This window comes from Eubalaena glacialis, chromosome 13 (genome assembly GCF_028564815.1).
Source record: "Eubalaena glacialis isolate mEubGla1 chromosome 13, mEubGla1.1.hap2.+ XY, whole genome shotgun sequence".
Classification (NCBI taxonomy): Eukaryota; Metazoa; Chordata; class Mammalia; order Artiodactyla; family Balaenidae; genus Eubalaena; species Eubalaena glacialis.
This window is the reverse complement of record NC_083728.1, coordinates 10,333,565-10,357,434: the sequence shown is the minus strand read 5'-3', so window position 1 is coordinate 10,357,434 and position 23,870 is coordinate 10,333,565.

The window sequence follows — 23,870 nt, the reverse complement described above, 5'->3', positions numbered from 1 at the left end:
GTCTGGAGCCTGTGCTCTGCAACGAGAGAGGCCGCGATAGCGAGAGGCCCGCGCATCGCGATGAAGAGTGGCCCCACTTGCCGCAACTAGAGAAAGCCCTTGCACAGAAACGAAGACTCAGCGCAACCAAAAATAAATAAATAAATAAAAACTATTCCCTTAAAAAAAAAAGTTAGCTAACTGCTTTCTTAAAAAAAAAAAGAAAAAGAAAAAGTCGGAAGCATAATTGCAGGATTCTGTGATTCTAATTGAGAAAAACGTACACTTAAGAAAAAAGACTATAAATAAATATAAAAAACCCAGAACTGTTTCATAGACAGTGAAATTCAGTAGGCTATGTTGTCTGTTTTCTAAGTAAAAACAAATAGAAAACGTTATCGTTAATGGTCCCATGTCTTTTATTATTTTAAAATTACCATTCTACATATTTTACTCATAGAAAGCGTGTTGAAGACACTACAGCTTTAAACAGAAATTTAAAATTCTGCTTGCACTCCACCACCTCCACGTTATTTTAAGGATAATTTTTTTTTCTTACACAATTACAATCAACTTAAACTTACTGATTGTGTATTTAAAAAAAAAATCTAACTCGTGTTACTAGTTTGACAAGTATTACCCCATATTGGAAGCAAGAGGAATGCTTTCTAAGTGACCAGTTGTCACACATCTGAACTAAATCAAACCTGTTTTTCCAGCTTATAAGTAACCTTTTAATTATGCAAATAAAAGTACAGCCTAAAGAAATAGGTCAGGAGAGGAAACTCTGACTAATTAATCCAGGTGAACATAATGTTATCTTTCCATGTGAGCATGTATTTCACCAACCAGGTGATATTAAAGTTAAAACCAGGTAGGTTTATCAGACAACATGATTAAAGACCTTAACATCCAGCTGAACTAAACCATAGAAGAATTTGTCCTTTTGTATTTCTCAACAGGCGTCCTGAGTTGAGCTTACACACTCTAGAAGCTCAAGGTAAAAAGATTTATGTTCATTAGTGTTCACAGAGGACTCTGATTTTCTGATGACTGTTCCGTATCATCACAGATTACAGCTTAAAAAAACACTTATGTGTATGTGTATTAAGATATTAGTTGCTATTGCTGAGTGGTAGGATTTCAGGTGATTTTTCCATTTTACTTTTCTATATTTTTCTCCTTCTCTTCTATGAACATGGACTATATTTATAATGAGTGAAATAAACAACACAAAAATAAAATAATTAACGTATCATTGAATTCATTCAGCAGCTCAGTAAGACTCAGGCTGGGCACTCCCTCACCTCATTCCTCTCTTTGGAAGAAAAGGGCTGAAAGCCAGGTAGCAAAACCAATGTGGTTCACCCGGAGCATTTTAGGGAACAATGGATAAATGAGCTCATAAATGGGAAAAGCATTCTGCAAAGTACAAAACCTTAAAAAGATAAGATGCTCCTTGGGTGAATCCCAACAGGTGTGCAAACCCCAGCTTTGCCAATAGTTGGATATCTTATTTTCACTGTCTGGGTCTCGACTCTGCCTTTATGTTGAGGAAGCGACTGTAACGCATAAACAACGGATGTGGCTGTGTGCCCGTAAAAATTTATTTGTGGATCCTGAAAATCACATTTCATATGATTTTCAGGGGTCACAAAGTATTCTTCTTTTTCTTTTTTCCAACCATTTAAAAATGGAAAAACCACTCTTCACTGATTTGTCATTCAAGATAGATGGCAGGACGTCGTGTGTGGACCACAATGCAGAGTTCTCTCCTAAAGGATATGAAAAGGATGGCAGAAGACAAAGGGAGAGAAAGGATCTCCAGTCCAGCGTTTCCCAGCATTCATCATTCTTGCAGCGCCATCAAATTCTTGCCACGTCTGAGTATTCAATAATTTACTTAATACACATAAAACAGTTTAACTCATGTTCTTTTACTTACATGTATTTATTTTAAAAGGAAATTTTGCCTATCACTGTCATGATGAAGAACTCAGTATCAGTTATCATAAATAGAAGGTAACGCTGCAAATGAATTAAAAAAAATTAAACCCTAGTTAGGCATGCTCATCTACTAAAGCCTCAAAACCTGAGGGCTGCTATCTCTTTGTTAAATGGGAAATTAGTGAGTGTGGAAGGGCATTAAGGTTCTATTAGCACCAAACAGAGGCTTTCTCCTTAATGTAATCAGGCAGATTGCCGGTGAACCCTCTCAGCATTGTTGAATGCCCTGTCCATGCCCCACCTAAACTGTCCAGCACAGGAGCTAAACTCATCTCCAGACCACCCCTTGAGCCCATTCCTCACTTTGGGAAAACTGACCTTGCCAAAGTTTCCCAAAGCGTATTCCACGGTGATGGGCATTTAACTGGTCCCCCAATCCAAGACTTCCTTCAATTACTATATCCTGAATGAAGAGCAGGTTCACCTTTTTTAGGACCAAAATTTGCTTACTAATAACTTACCTAAAATTAAACCATGGCTTGTGAGCGTTAGAACAAATGGGAGGGTTATAAAACCGCTCCAAGTGTGTCCAAGACAATAAAACTAGGATTGTCTTAAGGACGAAATGAGAATTCCTACTTAGCTTTTTTGTTTGTTTGTTTAGCGGAGGATCATATCTATCATTAGGCTTAGAAAGTTAATCCGCAACCTCATTCCTATGAGTTTTTGGGTCCTTCCATGTCTACTGTCCCGCTTTGGGGCCTTTAGAATTGAATTTATTGTCTGTGAGAGTTCTCTCTATTTCAATTTTAGTGTCAAAGAATGCCTGTTGTTTTTTTTTTTTCCCTTCTAGGCAAATGAGATTAAATTAGTAGTCAAATTTTGTGTGAAGTTTACCAATGTTTCCCGCTCTTTATTTTTGCTGTTGGCTTAAGAGTAAAATTTTGTCTTGTTCTTTACGATTATAATTGCTACTTAGGATTCTAGGTTGTAATTTTGCTGTTATGTAAATTACATCACTTCAGTAGCAAAACCCAGCAAACAGTATTTATTTCCTTCCTCTGCCTTGGAAACTGATTCCTTTTGAAAAATGAAATGCAGAAACTAGTGAAAGCAAGACCCAGTATCTGCCTGGATCTAGCTGATCTGATTTTAAACCAGTCTGCAGAGGAAGGAACAGACAAAAATGATGCAATCCTAGCTAGCACTCTTGGCTGTTTCTGACCATCCAGAAGCAACACGACTAATATGTCAAGTGAAAAAATGTTTCCTTGATTAAAGTCATAACAATATATTATGTGTAATAACACAAGGGAGTATACATGACTCAGATTCCAGAAATGTTAGACACTGGAGGCTCAGCAACAGAAATCAACTAGTGGGGGCTGCTCTGCTGGATGGGGTGTTTGGGAAAAGCTTGCCAATTGCACGTTGAAGTTAAACAGAAGCCTAACTTAATTTTTATTCCACGTTAAAAGTAGTGGATTATGTATTTGCAGCTGAGAGGGATACTGAAAGCCCTTAAAAAAATAGTGTCTTTAACAAGATAGAAGTTTATTTTCTTTCCATTGAAAGCTAGGTAGGTGGTCTAGCTAGGGCTGCTATGAACTCCTTGGACCCAAGCTGCTTCTCTCTCTTCTCTGCTTTGCAGATTCGACTGACCTCAGGGCCCCAGATGTCAGCAGCCAAGTTCCAGGCAGCAAGACGGAGGAAGGGGCAGAGAAGACAGCAAAGCTACTCATCTGCCACCTGCCACTTCTTTATACATCCTATTGGCCAGAATGTAGTCACATGACCTCAGCTAAACTAGAAAGGAGGCTTGGAAATGTAGCCTTTTTTTCTTGGTGAAAATTTTCAGCCCAGCTGAAAATTCTATTATGTGGAAGAAAGAGAGTTGGGATCTTGAGGGACAACTTAAAAGTTTCTACCAACACAAAATTATCTTGCTGGATTTAGCCTAAAGATTCATATGCATGAAGAAAATCATTCATTCATTCATCCAATGGTTTAACTCAACAAATATTTATTGAGCACATACTACGTGCCAGGCACTGTTTTATGGACTGAGCTACATTGGTGAATAAAACACAATTCCCTGGCCTCAGGGAGCTTATGCCCTAGCAGGGAGGGAAAGATATCAAATAATAAATATAAGTAATTAAATTACATACTATATTAGAAGGTACAGATTATTATAGCAGAAAAGAATAACAGGACGGGGGCGTGGAAGTCAGCGAGGGTGGTTGCAATTTTATGTAGGTAGATGGGTGGGTCTCATTGAGAAGGGGACATTTGTGCAGACTTAGAGGTGAGGGAGTGAGTCTTGCAGAAATCAGGGGAAAGAGGCTCCCAGGCAGAGGGAACAACCAATGCAAAGGTCCAAAGGTGGAAGCATGCGTGATTGAGTGATGTTTGCAAAGAAGCAGCAGACCAGAGTTGGCTGGAGCAGAATGAATTTTGAGATGAAATCAGAGAAATACTAGGAGGCTAATTCATTTGGGGTGGGCTTTTGCAGTTGTTATAAGTACTCTGGCTTTTCCTCTGAGTGAAATGAGAGCTATTACAGTGTTTGAAGTGGTAGAGTTCTAATTAGATAGAGCTTATAAATAAATAAACACACCCATATACAGGGAGTGGACTAAAAATGTTGTAACTACTAGGGTGCATGATTTAAACTTTGGAGATCACTGGCTGGACCTATTTTCTGCATCTATGTAAGAAAAACTGAGACATAATGGTATTCTACCAGATTAAATTTCTGATCAGAAAATTTTATTTATGAGCAATATTGGGCCATCATGGGTGGCAATAATCACTTTATCCACTAACGGTTATTAGGAACTCACTATGGCTGGCACTGATCTAAGTCCTTTATCCAGGTTAACCTGTTGCATCCTCACAACCACTCTATTATTATCCTCTCTTTTATAGGTGAGGAAACAGAGAGGTAAAGTGACTTGCCCAAGGTCACACAGCTAGCAAGTAGTGAAGCTGGGATTGGACCCCAGGCATGTGCGTAGCCCACACTCCGTTTTCAAAATGTATTTAAACTTTTCTCCACTTTATTTTTTACATTTTTTTGGCCACACCCCACCCCACTGCTTGTGGGATTTTAGTTTCCCAACCAGGGGTCAAACTCGGGTCCTCAGCAGCGAGAGCTCAGAGCCCTAACCATTGGACCGCCAGGGAATTCCCGAGCCCACACTCTTAACACTACACCAAACTGCCTCTGAGATGATTCAGATACTTGCTATGTCCTGTAGGGTAAAATACTGCTCTGAACAGCAAAGTGGGGTACCACCTGCCTCTTCAGGTCTGTAAATCTCGATGTTAATATGATTTGCTGATTTAACATCTGAGAGTTTGTGTGCAGGGCTGGACATGTCCTGGAGGGTCATGATGATGGTCTCATATCAGCTGGTATTCCTGGCAGGACTGCTGGCACATGCCCTGGCACGTTGTCCGTCACATTTAAGCCAAGCCTCCAGAAGCTACATCATCCTTTATCCTTTACGATGTGCCTCCTATAGCTTGACATGTAAACATCACTACTAGTATCATGTCCAACTCAGATTAATATAGAATAATGAGTGAGGGCAAGATCTTGGGTCAGGGAAGACCTGGGTCTGAATTTCAGCTCTGGCACATCACAGCTGCATGACTTTGGGCAAACTGCTTTACCTCTCTGTGCTTCAGGTTCCTCCATGTGGTCCCCAACTCAAGGGTTTGGGGGAGGATTAAATAAGATCATGCACATAAAAAGTGAGTAGTAGGGCTTCCCTGGTGGCGCGATGGTTAAGAATCCACCTGCCAATGCAAGGGACACGGGTTCGAGCCCTGGTCCGGGAGGATCCCACATGCCACAGAGCAACTAAGCCCGTGTGCCACAACTACTGAGCCTGTACTCTAGAGCCCGTGAGCCACAACTACTGAGCCCACACGCTACAATTACTGAAGCCCACATGCCTAGAGCCCGTGCTCCGCAACAAGAGAAGCCACCGCAGTGAGAAGCCCGCGCACCGCAACGAAGAGTAGCCCCCGCTCGCCGCAACTAGAGAAAGCCCGCGCGCAGCAACAAAGACCCAACACAGCCAAAAATAAATTAAAAAAAAAAAAAAAAAAAAGTGAGTAGTAGGTGCCGCAGAGACATTTGTTATTACCACTTTTAAAGTTTCATAGCCCGTCTACTATTTTCCTGTAAAGCCTGAGTAACAACCGGTGGAAAAGTACAAAAGTCGAGTTATAATCCATAAATATTAGTACTTCAGTGACTTGAAATGTTTTCCTTCCTCATACAGTCAGTTCTCTTCTAACACTTGTTTTGAAAACATGAATCTGTTCTATCGTGATTCATATATTAGGAGGCAACTGGAGCATGAATTTTGCATTTGCTTACGTGCAATTTCGTTTGTAAGAAACACAAGATGGATGTGGGAAACTGCACCCAGGTGATCAGAGACAGGGACACGCAAAGTACACGCACACACATCTAAGTGCCTACCAGCTGCCTCAGTTCCCTGTGTGTTACAAGCCGGACCCTTCCATACCTGGTGTTAAACTTTCTGTTCAAAATCAGATAACCCTTATCCCTCCCCGTCACAATACCTCACAGGTGCAACCTTCCAACGTCCACTTCTATAAGCAAAGTTGAGGTCTTTTTCAAGGTAAAGTGTTACTTATTAAAGTATTTATATACTTTTTAACAATTTAGTATATGTAAAACGGTGATACCATTTTTATTAGGTTCCTGTCTTTTTTAAAAAGGTGTCACCGATGAGGTTTTTCAACACTGTACCCACTCCCATTTTTCCGTCAGCCCTATGGTTTTTATTGTGCAATTCTGCATAGCACGGTGACTTTTAGGAACATGAGTGTCACAGGACCGACTGTGTTACAAAATGAATTGCATGCTCATTGTAGAAAATCTAGAAAAAGTTTAATAAGGAAAAAAGAGAAAGGAGAGCAAAAATCACCCATATTTCCTCCCCACCAAAAGAAATCACGTTCCCTAACTGGTTTTCGCTGCATCAATACACACACACAACCATACACACATCACTTATCTAGTTCTCTCCCTCTTCAAATGCAACAATATGCATTCCATGCATTAAATCTTTACCTACAACTTTACTTTTATAGGCTGTGCCATATTCCATTGTATGGATAGACCACATTTGTGTTTAAAAACATAAACGATATTGTTTTTTTCTGATCTCAAAAAGAATACATTTGAAGTAAATAACTTCAAACATTACAGGGTTGTATCACGTACGAAGGAACAGTTTCCCATAATCCCACCCCAACCATCCATCTGGCAAATACATGCTGAGCTCTGAGCTGAGCTGAGAATTTAACAGAGGGGAAAACCAGGCACTGAAGATGCTTCCAAGAAGGCAACACTAGGGCTTCCCTGGTGGCGCAGTGGTTGAGAATCTGCCTGCCAATGCAGGGGACACAGGTTCGAGCCCTGGTCTGGGAAGATCCCACATGCCGCGGAGCGACTAGGCCCGTGAGCCACAATTGCTGAGCCTGTGCTCCGCAACAAGAGAGGCTGCGATAGTGAGAGGCCCACGCACCGCGATGATGAGTGGCCCACGCACCGCGATGATGAGTGGCCCTCACTTGCCGCAACTAGAGAAAGCCCTCGCACAGAAACGAAGACCCAACAGAGCCATAAATAAATAAATAAATAAAATTAAAAAAAAAAAAAGAAGGCAACGCTGTAGTGGGGGACAAAGATAACAATCAAATAACCTCACAAGGCAATATAAAATTATAGGATGTAGTGAGTGCTATGTAGGAAATGTGCAATTTGTAACTAGAGGCTACCACAGGAGACCAAGGGTGTGTGTGTGTGTGTGTGTGTATCTATGTGTGTCAGTGTGCCTCCCTAAAGCCAATACTGCCCAGGAGGACCACCAGCTAAAGCATGATGGATGCTCTTCCTGTGTGATTTTTCCACAATGAGCACAGTGATTTTTTTCTTTTCTAGAAATGGAACCATGCTTATTAACTTGCCTCTTTTTGCCTAACAGTATACCCAAGGCAGATTTTCCAGGTCACATAACACAGTAGGTAAGACCCTGGCTTCTGGATTCAAATCCTGGCTCTGCCTTTCACTAACTGTGTGCACTTGGGCAAGATCCGTAACTCTGTCTGCCTTGGTTTCTTCATCTGCAAAATGGCAATGATAGAAGGATTAAAAAAAGAGATGATGTATGTAAAACTCTCAGCACTCAGCAAATGTTAGGTATCAGTTTGATGGCTGCATGGTATTCATTTGTTTAAATCAGGATTTCTCAGTCTCGGGAGTATTAACATTTTGGGTCAGATAATTCTTTGTGGTGGCGGCTGTGCTGAGCACTGTAGGATGTCTAGCAGCATCCCTGGTCTCTTCCCACTAGATGCCAGTAGCAGGACCCTAGTCATGACAATCAGAAATGTCCCCAGATGTTGACAAATGTCCCTGGGGGTGGAAGGGACAAAAATTGCCCCTGGTTGAGAACCACTGCTTTAAATATACACTTAATTAAAAAAAATACATCCACACACCTATATAATATAGAATATGCAATATATGTAATTAGAATATGTAATATATATTAACTTATTTAATAACATATTAACATAAAACAGTATTAAATATAAACCTGTTTATAAATAACATACATATATAAGTATACATGTATAATATATAAATACAAGTGAAATCTAAAATATATATAAACATATGTAAAAAAATATACATTTACTTTTAATTAAGGAAAGCATTGATGAGGACAGTTCAAAGTTAAAAAACAAACAAACAAACAAAAAACCACAGATACAGAAAAGAAAAATCTAAGGAAACAAAGGGCAGTCCAAAATTTGAGCCAAAGTGGTATGGTTTCTAATTTCCACCAAAGCGAAATGTGGACCAGATGGGGGTAGGGGATGAGTCGGCCTCATAGAGGAATGCAGTTTGCTTTGGGGAAAATAAGCTATCTCATGTGTGTGTGTGTGTGTGTGTGTGTGTGTGTGTGCGCGCGTGTGTGCCCAACAGGGGTGGGGGGAAGGGGAAGGGTGGCCAACATGACTTCTTGGTCAGTGACCTCTTGGTAAAGACACACGCAGACAGGTTTGGAAACACTTAGGGCAAGAAAACTACACTTGCAGTTACACAACCCACTTTCGGTTAAAATAAATCTCACTTTCCCCCTTAAAACAAAAGATGCAGGAAGCTTTTAACAAGGGCGTCTCCCCAAAACTGAAAAATGAGTTTGAGACACTCTTTTCCTGCCCTTGTTCCTTGTCTGAGTTTTCTATCACAGGGACAGAGCCTGGCTCAGGCTGAAAACGGCTGCTCGGCTGCTTGGCAGGGAGACTGAGGGCGAACGTGAAGAAGGCTTTGGTCTATCTTGTTGAAGGAGTCTCAGACGGTAGGGGGACACCAAAGGACATCAGTGATAACATTTACCCCGTGTTTTCATGTGTCACGTCCTGTACTAAGCACATTACATGAACTGGCTCCTTTCATCCATATAGAAAGCCTAGGAAGACAACACGATTATGCCCATGTTACAGATGAGGACACTGAGGCACAGAAGGGAGACATAACACGTTCTACAGCTTGCAAGCCACAGAGCTGGGATTGGAACCTCGGCAGGCTGCCTCCAGAACCCAGCGTTACCCCAGACCAGTAGGTCTCCAAGGTGGTGGTGGGTGTGTGGGTATTGTCACCCCCAGAGGACATCTGGCAATGTTTGCAGTCATTTTCAGTTGTCACAACTTGGGGAGTGCTACAGGATTCTAGAAGGTAGAAGCCAAGGATGCTGTTAACCTCCTACAATGCACCGGGCAGGTCCCCACCCTGAGTTACTCATCCCCAAATGTCAATAGTGTGGCTAAGAAACCCTATTCTAAACTCTTTCAAGAAAAGATAAGACCAGACCAGTTCTTCTAGAACTCTTGAAATTTATTTTGTGTGTCTTCTACATTATAAATAATACATGCTCATTGGAAAAACAGAAACAAGATAGATGTTTGTAAAGGAAAAGATGTTTATAAAGGAAAAGTTTATAAATGAAAGAATTTCTGCCATGCCGTGGGGTAAACATTGTTAACAGTTTGGCGTATTCTTATCTTTTTCTACTTACAGACATTTGGTAGTCTATCTCCTCATCTATTTATCTCTTTTTTCCCCCCTGGTCAAAAAGAGAAGCCATGCATATGCATATATCTATGCCTATCTTTTCCCACCTGTCTTTCACTCAGAACTCCAAACCAAAAGCCTTTGCATCTGCTATTCTCCTTTGCTCAAACGTTCATCCTCCAGGTAGGTATCTGTTGGCCTGCATCCCTCTTGTACTAAGATCTGAGCACATCTTAGGATGGCGTTCCTTGACTTCCCTAAGGAAGCTAGTCCCCTCCTCCACCTCCATTCCTCACCTCCTTGACTTCATTTTCTTTAGCTCTCATCTCTGACATCTGGCTGGATACTTACTTGTTAAATTGTTCACTGGTTGTGTCCTCCCTAGAATATTGGCTCCATGGTGGCAGAAATTGTGTGTCTTTTATAAAACTGTGTCCCAGCACCCAGAACAGAACCTGGCACACAACAGGCACTCAGTAAATATTTACTATAATCAATAAATGGATAAATAGATGAAAAACAATGAATTTATCATGTTTATCCTTCAAAGTTCATACATGCAAATAAAGCTGCCTCTCATTCTCTTCCATAGCTGCAGAACAGGGCATTTCACTATTCCCAAGGTGATGGAAACTTAAGTTGTCTCCATATTTTCATTTTTTTGCAGGGGGGTAGGTGGGGTGCTTTTATGAATCATGCTGTAATGAGCATCTTATACATATAAACATCTGTGTGCACTTGTGTAGGTATTTCTGCAGGCTAGACTCCCATAAGTGGAATTGTGGATCAAATGTAAACTTTTGATCAGAGTTGCTATAAATTTGAGCTTCAAAGGCAGAATGCCCTCTTCATCAACACTGGATAATTAGAACTCACATTAATTTGACACTATGTTCAAAGGCTTTTACATGTGTTAACTGAGTTAATCCTTAGAAAAATCCCCCCAAATAATACTAAGTATTTCTGTAGGATTTATATGCTAGACCCAGTTTTAAGTGTTTTACAAATATCATCTCATTTCGACCCTGTAACAACTCTCCGGGGTAGATACTATCGTTATTATCACTTTACAGAAGAGAAACTGAGGCACCAGACGTTAAGTCCAGTAATTTCTCCAGTATCAGACAGCCAAAAAGTGGGACAGCCCAGATTGAGCCAGAAAGCGCAATTCCGGGGTCCACACTCTTCACCACTCTGCTATCCCGCTTCTCCATGGGGTAAGAACAATGACTACCCCCATTTTACAGAGAGGGAAACAGAGGTGTAGAGAAGCTAAAAAACTTGACCAAAAGTATTGTTAATCTTTTTAATTGTTGCAAATGTGATGGGTGAGAAATGGTACCTTGTGGTTTTAACCTTTAAGGGTACCTCTTTTTCTTCTGTTTTTAAAATTTGACAACAATATGTTTTATTACTTGGGTAAGAGAATTTCTCAATTGAGAAAACACATATCCTGCTCAATAATAAATGTCTGTAAAACGTGAGTTCTTTTGCTTGATCTGACTGATTAAAACAAATCCAGACCCTTTTTACTCCTAAAATGCCTCTTAAAATTAACTAATTTCCAAATAAATTATTTTTGAGAGGTGAACCATAAAAATATTTGAATTTACAAGTTGATAAATGCCTAAATGCAACGTGGCTTTTGGATTGGATCGCGCACAAGGATCAGTGGGAAGACTGGTGAAATCCACGCAGTGTGTCTAGTTAATAGTATTGTTAATTTCTCCGTTTTTTTTTTTTTTAATTTATTTATTTATTTATTTATTTATTTATGGCTGTGTTGGGTCTTCGTTTCTGTGCGAGGGCTTTCTCTCTAGTTGCGGTGAGCGGGGGCCGCTCTTCATCGCGGTGCGCGGGCCTCTCACTATCGCGGCCTCTCTTGTTGCGGAGCACAGGCTCCAGACGCACAGGCTCAGTAGTTGTGGCTCACGGGCCCAGTTGCTCCGCGGCATGTGGGATCTTCCCAGACCAGGGCTCGAACCCGTGTCCCCTGCATTGGCAGGCAGATTCTCAACCACTGCGCCACCAGGGAAGCCCAATTTCTCCGTTTTGACAAATGTATGTGGGTACATTAGATGTTACTAATAGGGGAAGTGGGGTGACAGGCACTCTTCGTATCAACTTTGTAACTTTCCTGTAAATCTAACATTATTCCAAATAAGTTTTTAAAAGACTGTTTAATGCTTTTTTTTTTTTTTTTTTTTTAATTTTTTGGTCTGTAAACACTCTCCTGATGTGGGTTGTCAGACATGGGAAACACCTGGCTATGGTTACATTTTGGTAAAAAGAAAAAAAAAAGATCTCTGTTACCCTTCTGCTGGACAAAAGGGTATATTTAGCCTCAGATTTTTTTTGTGGTGACCTTTGTGTTCTGAAATGAATTAGAGGTTTATGTGTAAGAATGTAAAGTGCAGGAAATCAGGAATTCGACGGGGTACCCCTTTCCTGTCATATTTCATTAGTTTTCCTGGAGCAGTGTCATCAAGAGGAGAGATTTTGGTAGATGACCTTGGCATGTGACACATCTCTGAGCTCTAAAGGCAAGTGCACGTGGATGGATACACACGAACACCTCCACCAGATCCCTTGAAATTCCTGCGTGGAATTTTAACTTTATGGGTTAACTGCATAATGATGATGATGATTTTAGTTGAATTACTTTAATGTGCTCTTTGTCTCTGGCTATTTTGATTTAGAATAAATTACTTATCTTTTATTTTGTGGACAGTAAAAACTTTTTTTATGTCTCAAATACAATCTGAGAGAAATTTTGGAAAGTAAACCATGTTCCCTGACCCATAACTTCATATTCACCTCTCTCCATGGTAAACGTTGGAAATATGAACACCTGTTTGTCTTTTATTTGTTCTCTAATGAATGAAACATTTTCAAGGAAGATAACAAAAAAGGCCACTTTTCAGAGAATTCTGGCTATCTTTCTCACTCATATATTCCAAGACTTAACATGGTGTCTGGCACATAATTAATATCCACACTTGTAGAGTAGATGAAGGAAGAGAGAAAAAAGTTACATAACATTTTTTTGCATTTAAGATCTTTAGCAAGTATAAAATCATATTCTTTGCAGGAATGTTAAAATAGCATATTTGACAATGTGATTGAAGGAGAATACCTGCTGCTTTTGATACTCATTTTAAGGAGTAATCTTTAAACAATTTCCAAGTTAATAATGAGAGTAAGGTAGGTTATTTTCCCCTTATTCCTCAAATTTGGCAATGTTTGACTTCTCGGAAGTATTCAAATGCTTACATTTTGTTTTCGTTCATGAAATGAACATAGGGCTTCTGGTTGGGCTTTTATTTCAATGACATTTTAAAACGGGAGCATATGTTTCAAGAAGTAATTAGTGATTGTTTAATATAACGACCCCGCAGGCTGGAAAGGCTGTAGGTCAGAATTGTTAACAGGCAAAGCAGTGAAAAATAGTAAAGCATTAGCAGATAGCATAAATAGTCAAATCTGACCTCCAAAGGTCAAGAGAGAACTAAATAATTTGGTCACAGCCCTGGCTGATTTAAATCAATGCAATCCCAATTTCCTTTTTTGCTGGTTTGCCTTTGGTATTCCACGGTCTAGTACTCGCCAGAAGTCAGAAGAGAGAGAGAGAGAGAGCAGGGTAGGGTCCGCTCAGCGATATAATTTTACTAAATGTGGGTGGTTTCAAGGAAAAAAACAGCCAGAAGTATTTCAGGAACCAAATGAAATTATTTAAACAGAACGCTATTGTTGTTCTCCTGCTACTTGGTTTTGTTTCTCTAAGAATGATTTATGATGGTAACACCAATATAAATACATAATTAACTATGGAAGCATTTTGTATCTTAGGTTTCCCACATTTCTCTCATTTGCAGGCATCTTAGATTTAAAATGATATCCTTATCCTATAAAACAGAAAATCAGTAAAATCTGCAAATTGCTGGACCAAATGCTAAGTTTTTAATCTTTAGAAAAGAGTAAAAAAAAAAAATTTCCTGATTTCTTTCCAAGAATTTTTTAAATTGAATTATTTCCTCCTTCCTGACCACGTCTGCCTTCTATTTTTCCATATAGGATCACTCTTTTTTGTACATCTCCCACATCGATAATATGCAGCTGTTCAAATGTCTTTTTTAAGGTAATAAATTGATATCCAGTTCTGATTAGGAAAAGGACATTTAAAGGAAAAAAAATTCTTTTGGTGATTACAAAATCACTTTAAGACCCGGGGGAACTATGCCTCAGTGACAAAACAAATTTGCCACAAATCATGGTACAAAAGAACAGCAGGACCTGAGCCTAAACTCAGGACGGCTCCTATTCATCTTTCATTTGTTTTGGAAACTCCACCCTCCTCCTGCCATGTTCAATATCTAATTGGCATTCTGACCCTTCAGATAACTCAACATCTGCTACTCGGATGCATCTTGGAAACCCTTTGTTCCCCTCAGGCGGAGTTCAAGGGGCTCTCTTTACTGATACACAAGATTCATGCATGCCATTGTGTCCGCAACTCCTGGTGCTGAGTGGAGACAAAACTTCTGCAAGCCGATATGAAAAATTGAGCCACCCCCATATTCTAACCGAATCACATTCAACAGATTTAAAATTACGGATGGCTGGAGCAGGGGGCAGTGAATTAACGAAACGATTCAGCTTGACTTCTTTAATAAGCAATTTGAGGCTGCAATCCACAAATCTGTTTTTACTTCCACTAGTTTAAATATATTTTGGCTCCATAGCCTCTGTTTTTCACGATTATGAGCCAACGTCTGTACTAAAGTTTTGGATTCTGCGGATATAAACTGGGATTTTTAGGGAGAACCACATAGAAGACTGATTCTCTAACACATGATTTCATCGAATCCAAGACACCATAGACTGTAGACCACGTAATTATTTTACGTACCGCTAGGAAAGAAAAACTGAGGCTAATTAACTTATGGCATGCCTTCCATTCTAGGAGGCAGGCCTAACATCAGAGATGTAAAAATGTGTAAAAATGTGCATCTGGGAATGATGAAATTTGGTAGTATTGGGAGAGATTATGGAATTTGTTCCCGCAATTTACTGGGAAATGAATCATCCTTTTCAGCTGTTTTTTTCTCCCTTGGTGACTGTGTTCTGTTAAGGAATGTCCAGTGTGTGTCCCTTACTCTTCAGTTTTGATCCTGATCTAAGGAAGGTCTTCTCTGAAACTATCCCCCGCAAATGTTCCCTAGTGCCACTTGCTGGGATGGGTTCCGTGGGCCACAAATCAGAACCACCTTTCCGGGCAACCGATTCCTTTTTATTATTTTACTTGACAGTTTGGTTTAGGGTCAGTAGGATAATGTTTAATTATCTTCTGCGAAGAATGAACCCACAATGAGCTGAGAAAAGTTTAGGTCCTTTTGAATACTGAAAGTTATCTTAAGTTTTGGATCAGGCTGGAAGATTCTACTGCTAATAGTTTAAGGCTCAGAAGAAGCCAACAGAAGGGCATGAGCTCCAATCAAACAATTTAAAGGAATTTGGGACACCTCTAAAAAAATTAAATAACTGATTTTTCTTTTCCTGGTTTAAATGCTTGGGCAGGGCACTATGGTGTTTTGGTTCAAACCTCTGCTCTGCCTGATTCTAACTAGGAGTCTTTTAGGCAAATGTTTGCGTTTATGAAATGGGAGTAATACTCATCACAGGATTAAATGAGTTAATGCATATAAAGTGTTTAGCTAAGTGTCTTGTACATATTATTAATTGTACAATAAATTATGATGATGATTATGCTTCTTGTTGCTACAGGCCTTTTGACCCAAAGTTGAAAAAAATTTCATGCCATTTCCCCAAAAGATGTAGTGTTCTCTTGCTATAGCCTGGAATTTCTGATTTCTAAAAGGACACACTATCACTACTGTAAAAATTATTATTAATGATGTACTTTTCTTTCATGGTTTCTGCTGGTTCTTCCTTCAAAAGTTTCAGCCAGCATTTTCCTACATTCAGCTACAATAACTGACAATTCCTAGGCAAAATGTCTACATGGGCTTCCTTTCCTACTTCTAAGACTTGTTTAGGAATATTATTTTCTAGAGCTCTGAGTGCTTAAATGCTAGTTTTTCTTTCCTAATGAGTTGACACAGCGACATAATCAATGACTGTGGTTTCTTTTTTGTTTTCATCCATCGTTGTCATCTTTAGACTATTATTATTTGCCAGAATTTCTGAACAGGAGGAAACATCGTGGTAATCAGAGATTTTGCTTTAACTGGACACTTACATTAGACCTTTCCATGTGCTAACAGCTAGGGGCATGAAATGAATGAGATATGGTCTCTGCTTGGGAGAAATGCACAGTAGTGAGGGCCAAAGCCCCAACCCAGCTATTTAATTTCTTTACTTATAAAGACCTTTAAAATATGTCATTAGCTACCAAGCAAGCAGGCCTGGGACGAAGGTGAGGCAGAAAATTTATGGGGACACCAAAAAACTCAGTCATCAAGATAAATGATATTTTAATGCAATGCTTTTTAAAAAATGCAGTGTTTTGATCTGCCCCTTTCTAGCTATGAGGCTTTGGGCAGATACTCATCTTTTGTGTCTCTGTTTCTTCATTTGTGAAATGGGAGTAATATTTACCTCGCAGGGTTGTGGAGGATTAAATAACACATATGAAGCTCAGTGCCTTAAAAAAATCCACGATGGGGCTTCCCTGGTGGCGCAGTGGTTAAGAATCCGCCTGCCAATGCAGGGGACACGGGTGCGAGCCCTGGTCCGGGAAGATCCCACATACCGCGGAGCAGCTAAGCCCGTGCACCACAACTACCGAGGCTGCGCTCTAGAGCCCGCGAGCCACAACTACTGAAGCCCACGTGCAGCAACAAAGACCCAACGCAGCCAAAAATAAATTAAATAAAATAAATTAAAAAAAAAAATCCACGATGAACAAAATTTCAAAATTATGGATAAAGGCTGAAACCATAAGAAGATTGCACTAAGTTTTGAAAAAATCCAAATGTCATTTGAAGCTAAATAACTACTTTTTAATAATAATTATGATGACAAAGAAGGACAGGGCAGCAAAGCTTGTGAATTTCCTCTTTCCTTTCTCCTCTCTCTAGTCAGAAAGTAGGTACCTGGCAGGCCACAGAATCTAAAACTTGATTGCCTTGAGTTTGACCTCCGGACCTACCACTTATTAGCTGGGTGACCTTGGGAAAATTACTTAACCTCTCTGAGCCATGTGAGGATGAAATGAGATCATGCACGTAGAGCAGGCTCTCAGCAAGAGGGAGCAGGTATTCCTAATGAGGCAGTGCAACTCAAGAAATAAAACGATCTCAGTTTACTCCAGTTTTGCTTGTCACCAACAATAATGGTCATCACTTTCAGAAGGTTTTCTTGACTTCACCAATAAGAATGTGTCCATGATTCAGAGGGCTTAACAAACCCAACTGATGCAGGGCTTGGTAAATTTTCACACCACCACTACCATTCTTCAGAACACTTTCAAAAGATTATTATTATCATTATCATCATTATTATTTGGGTAAAAATGTTCAAACTCTACCCAATAATAGAATGACCAGTACAGTGAATGCTCTAGGCTCTAGGTAATGACCCAGATGTAATAATTATTAAGATTTTGCTGCACTTGCTTCAGCTAGGCTCCTTTCCTTCCTCCCTCCCCACCCTTAGTATCTTAAAGCATATCATAGAATTCATGTCATTTCACCCTACACATGTGAGTATTCAGATATAAAAACCCAGTTTATTCAGGGAAAAAAACCACACGATGCTATTATCACTTCTAACAAAAGGGACGATTCCTTGGTATCACCCAGCCCATCTTCCAGTGGCCCGCATCATCTCAAAAATGTCTACTTTTCTCTTGATTTGTCGGAGTCTGGATCCAAACCAATCCCCTGCATGTGGCTGTCATAGGAAACCCTTTCTGTTAAGAACTCCCAGCAGGCGACTGTTGAATCTCTGACATCTTCTGCTTCCCTGGCCCCCAAGCACAGAACCAAAACAAAAAAATCCTGACCTATTTTTCAAACACGTTTATCCAAGAGAAAGGGTGCCAAGCCAGAGCCCGGAGACGCGGAAGGGCGGTCAGGCAGGGTGTGGAGAGGACTACGCTCCCTCGAAGCCTCCCGCGCTGCATCCGACCTCACATCCAGGTGCTGGGCCTCAAACCCACTTCCGCTATTGTTTACCGCCCTCCCGTGGATTAATCCCCTGTCAGTCACGCCAGAGATGCTCTCGGGGAGACAGGCCTGCGTAGCATCCCATGTGTCAAGGCTCCTTTGATACACTTTATCTTCCCTTATCCTTTCAGACGCACCATGACTCCTCGGCCCGTCACGGCCCCGGAGCTTTAGAATCTACGCCCAGGGACTGACACCCCTCATTTGGAGGGGAGACGGGGGATTTTTCTTTTTCTTTTTTTTTTTTTTTGACAGAAATCATTGTTGATCTGATAAGACGTTTTTCAGGGGAATCAAGGGACAAACTGGCAGTGCCGTGAGTCAGGGATTCAGTAGTAGTTACAAGAGGCTAAACAGCTTTGCCTGTTCATTTTGACTGCAAAGATGCCCGTTGGTCTCATCAAAACTAGGAACTTTCTTTTTTTTTTTTTGTGGGTGGGGTTCAGGGTGGTTCAGGAGGAGGGATGCATGAGTAGGGTTTCAAATGTATGTCAGTGTTAAATATTATCATATGTTCAAATTTCATTTCTAAAATATCATAACTATTCATTGAAGGAAAGACACGCAAATTACATATGTTGTTGTACAATAAACATAAATGTAGTAATGTTAATATTAAACCAATGTGCTTGGTTGCATTTTTTTTCTTTTAGTGGCTACTACTGCTTTTATTACTTTTTATACTTCTAGCATGATTGTCTTACAATTTAAAAAGTCAAATTTTAATTACACAAGCAATGCATGAATCCAATTCATACTGAAGAACATTCATATTTCAGAGATAAAGCTAAAAGTTCTTGACTACTGTTCCTAAATCTAGTCCCCATCTCCATAGAAGGTAGCTGTTGCTGTCAGTTTGTTACATGCGATCACAGGGCTTTATTTCTATGCATGGACATCCATATATTTGTCCTAGACTTAATTTTTAGATCTTTCCTGGAGTCAGCATATGGGTGCTTAATAATTGTTGCCTGATGGAGATGGTGGTAATGCATTTCTAGGAGCTACTACCACAAAGTATTAATATACTGATTTATGGATGCTTATTATATAGAATCTAGGCAACTGCACAAATCTTCTTGGTAGAGAATCACTTCTTTTTCCTTTGCTAGACACAATCCCAAAATGACACTGAATAGCAACATGTTATAGGACAATGTTGAAAATGATAATTCTCATCTCCAACCTCAAATCTTATATTTCTAAAAGTACCTATTAAAGTTGGATGAAAATGAATTTTCCTAAAGCAGAGATCCCCATTCACCTCTTACTTCTCCCTTCTCTCATTAATAACATTTTGCATTATTTTCCTGCTATTCCCCCTCCTATTTCTTAAACATAATGAAGAGAAGATGGTACTGGAATAAGATAGTTCTCAACCAATATGTTATGATTTTCCTAGTGGAAAGTAAAGTGTCTCATTTAACATATGACTTTCGTCTGGTACATTCTTTGAAGTTTCCCTAAGCTATTTTTTTTTCTGACTATATAGATATTCTGATGATTTTTTGGTGTTTTGTTTTGTTCTGTTTTGTTTTTTGGCCGTGCTGTGCGGCTTGTGGGATCTTAGTTCCCCAACCAACCCGGGCCCTCGGCAGTGAGAGCGTGGAGTCCTAACCACTGGACCACCAGGGAAGTCCCGAGATTCTGATGGTTTTAAGCAACAGTTGCTACTTCTTAAACTCCTGATGCCATCTATCCCTGCCATTTAAACAGGATCAGGGGCTTAAAAGACAAACACAGGTACTTTTAATTCCCTCCTAATTTAAATCAAAGCATCAAAAATCTGAGTTCACAAAATAATAGTATAAATAATAATTATCACTAATATTTATTAAACGCTTCCCACGTGCCAAACATCATTCAAAGCACTTTATGTGTATTATTTCATTTCCTTTCAAAACAACCCTATCAGGAAGGTACTACTACTACAGAAATAGTAATGGTAACTAACTACTAAATAAATGGTAATCTAAGCATTGAGCTAACTGGACAGACCAAAACCCTCCCCTTGTAGAAGCTTACGAATATAGATTAACTAATAAGAAAAATGAATAAACCAAATCCTTTTAACGAGTGATCAGTGCTATGAAGACAGTGGGACCCCTTTTCATCTTCAGAGAAACATGTCACATGGTCATAATGCCTAATATCAGAATGGTGCCTTTTTAAAAAAAAAAAAATTCAATTTTACTCTTCAATTCTTCCTCCTATCCTGTAAATTTGTTCTGATCCCTGCTTTCTACAGACGAAGAATTGAGGCTCTGTGGGGATGTCTGAGTTCACACAGGTGACAAGAGGCAGACCAGAATGGTATCTAGGAGTTTGTGACTTCTCCATGCAATTTTATGTGGAATATTGCATAATAATTATTGGAGGCTTTCTCTCTCCACCCCCCAACAATAGAAAACCAAATAAAGCTATTCCAACCCATCAAGTATAGATCACTTTTGTATGTTTGACAAAGAGAAAGGGTCGATATGTTTCAATCACTCAACAGTATTTGTTGAGTAACTTCTATGTTGTTAGTTGCTGGGATTTTACCATGAATGGGACAGACACACATAGAGTTCACAGTCTGGTGGGGAATGCGGATCATAAACCTGAGAATAAATAAATCAAGAAATAAATGACAGAACACTGTAAAGCAATTATACTCCAATAAAGATGGAAAAAAAAATAAATAAACGACAGGATGGTACCGACGGCAATGTCTATGATGAAGTAAAACTGGTACTTGGGTAGAAAATGATAGAGTGGGTGGATGACTAAGGAGGATCTTCAGCAATGGTAGCCCTGGAGGGCTCTCCCAGGATGGGACTTCTGAGCTGAAACCTGAATGATGAGATTATGCAAATGTGGGGGAAGGGCATTCGCGGAGGGGGGATTAGCACATACACAGCCCCTGCTGTGGGAACCTGCTTGGCGTGTTCATGGGTAGCAAGGAGGGAGGTGGGAGCAGAGCCCATGATCACGGCCACTCTGTATCCTACAGAACTCACTCTAAGTCCTTTGGGAAGCCGTGGGCAGGATATAATCCAAGGAACCAAAATCATGCTACAACACATTATTGTGTAGTGGAATCTGGTGGAAGACCCCAGAGAGTGAGGAACTTGGCATAAGAGCTGTTTGACTCCCAGGGTCTTGAAAAGAATCACTTTGCTTTCTCTCCTGCAAACCTCCTTCTGCAGGGCTCCCATGCAGGATGCCTAGACACAGCATCATAGCAGATTCTAGTGGGTTTGAACACTTTGCGCAAATTTAAATTCTGGAGCAAGGGCAGAAGCACTTGGTAATGCATTTATTACCTTATTCAGAACTCAGCTTTCAGCTTCTCTTGGCCAAAGGATACTACTTTAGGTTGAATAGGTCCTGCTAAAATTACCATCTCATATATTAGAAGAAACCCAGAAGAGGAAAACCTCAATTACATGAATAAGAGCCTTCGGGGAGCATTTAAATATGTACATATTGTACATAGGATGGTCTGCTCTTTGATAAAACCCCCTGCATAATATGGGCTCACCTGGAAACTGGCTCATTGGGAGGGAGGACTTTTTGCTGTAGACTCTGTTGTGTCTTTTCAATCTTGTAATATGAGACTATACTACCCCGTTAAAAAAACCCCACAAGTTATATAAATAAAATTTCTGATTATTTTTATCAGTCAAATAGGCTGAACTTTTAATTGGTACATTGTCTCCAATGTATCTTAAGCTGGTTAATTTTTTTAAGTTTCAAGAATGCTTTTCATTAATATAACACCATTGAATGCCTACTAAGAACAGATCCTTTGCTAAATTCTTTTGTAAAACAAAAGCTTTCTTAACCAAAAGCAGGATGAATGGCAAATAACACAAAAATTAAACCTTTAGTTGATTATATGCCATGTTTAATCTATTAGGTTCCTTAACGGGTGTTTTTGTTGTTATTTAGAGAGAATTATATGAAATCATCACTAAGGCTTCACTGACTTGGAGTGATTTATTTTGGGGGGGAAACCAGATGTTTGGGATGGCTGATAACGCATGAAAAGCTGCTTTCTTTGCTGTTTGTTTTCTCAGGGTAAGTTAGGCAAAGATGACAAATATTAAGGTACCACCTTACCCCATCCTACTGACAGGCCTGTGACTGATCTTTTTTATCAGTTAGTTGAAAACACACACAAAGAAAGAAAATTAAATAATAAGGCCTGGACGTATGCATAGTTCAAGAAGTTAATTTAAATTCAGATTGCTAACTTACCCTCTGTGCCTTTAAAATTTTTTAACAAAAACCCCACATGCCCACACTACACACACACACACACACACACACACACTCACTCATACAATCTGTTGGAAATGTTTCTAAAGGGCTACCAGTGGCTCAGGGGGAAAAAAAACCCCAGCATGCTTTGGACGTTTGGTTTGAATAAGTAGTACAATTGCTATTTGTATATTTTAAAAATTCCAAATCTTATTGAATTAGATAAGTGGGCTCCGAAGAAAGTGAGTGAAACAACTAAACCACTTGTGTGGCTAATTTCAGAAATTTAAAGAAAACACAAACTTGGGAATGTCACATTACATGGTTCTAAGGCACAAAGCAGAAGGGGGATGGCCTTGGCCATTTGCTTGATTTCTCTCCTCTCATAGGACCATCCCACTGGATTCCATTTCAACGTGATGGTTCCCCAGGACCTGAGCAAGAAGCTCCCTAAATCCCAGCACTGGGGGGTTTCTTAGACAATGAACGAAGCCCCCCAGGCCACCCCTGTGCTTGGAGATTGGGCGACCCAGCGCACAACGGAGCCACGATTCCCTTGACAGTGTCAGGTTTATTTCTGCCCCAGTGGCACCCCCGGCCCCATGTGAGTTTTCAAAACATCTGCACCTCACTTTCCAACGCTGGGCACCGTATCAATGAGAAGTGCAGGGGGCTCCACTGATAACAACATCTGGGGATAACTTCTCTCATTTTACAGCGAACTAAAAATGAGACAATCTTTCAGCATTCAGAGATAGAGGCTTCCAGGCCTTCCTGAGCTGCACTTCATTTTTGATTTCTTGTGTCAGAAATAGAAAACGGAGGGCAGATCATCTGACCTGACATAAGATCAGCTCTCTGGCTTCACATCTTTAGATGGAAGATTGTAATAAGAGAAAAAGGAGATATTTATATGCATCATGTGGCACCTCAGGTGGCATTATCAGTGAGCAAACTCTCTCTGGCAGAGCTCATCATTTTTTGGAATATTGTGAGCCTCGGCACACGCTGAGGACCATCGCTGGGGGTGGAAAGTTTTTCCTTTTTGCGTCTTTTATGTGAACGGAGGCCTTTGATGGCTCCAGCCACATGGCTGTGGGGTGAGGCCCCACTGAGCTCAAATGCAGGCACCAAGGCTGTGTCAACAGGACTAAAAATAGTCGAAAGTTGAAAGATTCAGTTAGTCAACACGGAGGGGTTTGCGGAGGGAGGGGGATGCAATCAATGACCCCGCTTGAATAGGTTTCTCCTGCTAATTCATTCATTATTATTATTTAAACATCAACAACAAGGCAAACAGTTTCTACGTTGTGTCCCGTATGGTTCTAAATTGCTTTATAAATACTAACTGACTTGGTTCTCATAGTAACTTTTCC